The sequence below is a fragment of the Echinops telfairi genome, unplaced genomic scaffold (assembly GCF_000313985.2).
Source record: "Echinops telfairi isolate 266 unplaced genomic scaffold, ASM31398v2 ScPeMD7_7469;HRSCAF=8507_1, whole genome shotgun sequence".
Taxonomy (NCBI): Eukaryota; Metazoa; Chordata; class Mammalia; order Afrosoricida; family Tenrecidae; genus Echinops; species Echinops telfairi.
Window position 1 is genome coordinate 61,256,187 of NW_022111373.1, and position 2,164 is coordinate 61,258,350.

The window sequence follows — 2,164 nt, forward strand, 5'->3', positions numbered from 1 at the left end:
TGGTCCCCAAACCACACCTTATTCTTCAAAATATGATATTAATGTTCTGTAACTTCCACATTTTGCTGTCACCTTTCTTTGGAATGGGCACAAAGCGATGTCTCTTCCAGTCAGTTTCCTTCCAAATGTCTTTGGCATAGATGAATGAGCACTCCCAGCACTTAATCCATTTGCTGAAACATCTCCATGAGTATTTCAGCAATTAGTGACACCTTTGAAACAGTTGCACACCATCTAAATATTTTTGTATAGGGACTGTGTGTATTTGTTGGGGTCTTTGGAAGCTTCCAGTGCCTTTCAATGTTTTACTCATAAAGACCTTCCATAATGCACAACCTAAGATTTGAACATTTTTCTTCAGTTCCTTCAAATTGAGAAAAGCTAAATGTGTTTTCCATTTTGATTTTCTAATACCCGGTCTTTACACATTTCATTGTAATACTTAGTCTTCTCTAGCCACCCTTTTATCTCTTTATATTTTATATCTTCTGTTCAGCTCTTTTACTTCATCACTGCTTCGAGTTGCTTTAGCTGCTTTACATTAAACAACAAGTTGCAGCGTCCCTTAAATTCATTTGGGGCATGGCTTTGTTTCATGTCCCTTCCTTTAGCTTTCTTTGTGTCTGGTGTCATTGATGTTACCCCATACTGTGTCTGGTCTCAAGTCACCAGTGTGTCAAATCTATTCTTGAGATGGTCTCTAGATCGAGGTGGGGTATACTCCAGGGCACATTTTTGGCTCCCATGGATTTATGTTAACTTGGTTCAGTTTTGAGTTGAGCTTTCATTGGGGCTAGTGTCGGTGTGTTCCACAGTTGCCCTTGGCCTTGTTCTCACTGATCCTATTGAGCTTCTCCATCATCTGTTTCCATATATGTAGTTGATTTGATTCCTGTATATTTCACCCAGCAAGTCCATGCATGTAGTTGCCTTTTTTGTTGTCAAATAAAGGTATTTTCAATGAGTAGGTCATTGGCTTTGCAAAATTCCATTCTGTTCTGTCTCACAGAAGACTTCTTGTTCTGCCTCCCACTGCACTCTAGTTTTCATCTAGAGCCTATAATTCATTGCCATGGCCACACAAAACTCACAGACAATGCTGAGGCTGATTGAGGCTCACGATGATGAGGCTGATTGTGGAAAATAACAGTTTACATTTCAGCTGGGTGTTGTGCAGTCAGGATATGTTACACAGTTCTTTCAAGGCCCCTTATAAATGCCCAGAGGGCATGCTACTCCCCTAGAGACCTCTCCCCAAAGGAATTCAGTTCCAGCTCAGTGGGTCAGCAAACCCAGCCCCCAACCCTGAATTAAGTGCCTAGAGGCACCCCACTCCACGAGCCAGGCTCCTGCCCCAAAGCACTCAGCTTTACCTGCTCTGTGGGCTGCGAACTCCACAGGTCTTTCTCATCTCTGGCTTCTGGATCTGTTGCTGCTGCTGCAGACCCATTTCTCCTGATACACACAAAGTAGGTCAAAATCTTACTATCCATGCATCTAAGGAACCTTTCAGCTGTACTTCTTCCAAGATATTTATTTGTTCTTTTGGCCATCCATGGTACTTGCAACATACTATGCCAGCACCATGATTCAAATATATGGGTTCTGCTTCAGTCTTCCTTTTTCGATGTCCAATTTTCAGATGCATATGATGTTATTAAAATTCCATTGCTTGAGTCAGGCACACCTCAATCTGCAGAGTAATATCCTTGTCTGTTATTTTAAAGCTATCTCATGCAGTTTTACCCAAATGCATTGCGTTCTTTGATTTATTGGCTATTGCTTTCATGGGCCTTGATTGGGGATCCAATCATAATGAAATCCTTGATAACATCAATCTTTTCTGTTTATCATAATGTTACCTATTGGTTGGTCCCTTTGTGTGGATTTTGGTTTTCATTACTTTTAGTTGCAATTCATATTAAAGGTTGCAGTCCTTGATCTTCACTGTCAAATGCTTCAAGACCTCATTGCTGTTAGATTCATCTGTATATCACAGGTTGTTAATAAGCCTTCATCTAATCCTGATGCCAAATGCTTCTTTATATAATCCAGCTTCTCTGATCATTTGTTCACATTCAGTTTGAATAAATATGGTGAGAGGATACAACCCTGCCACGCACCTTTCCTAATTTTAAACCATGCAATATTCCCTTGTTTGACT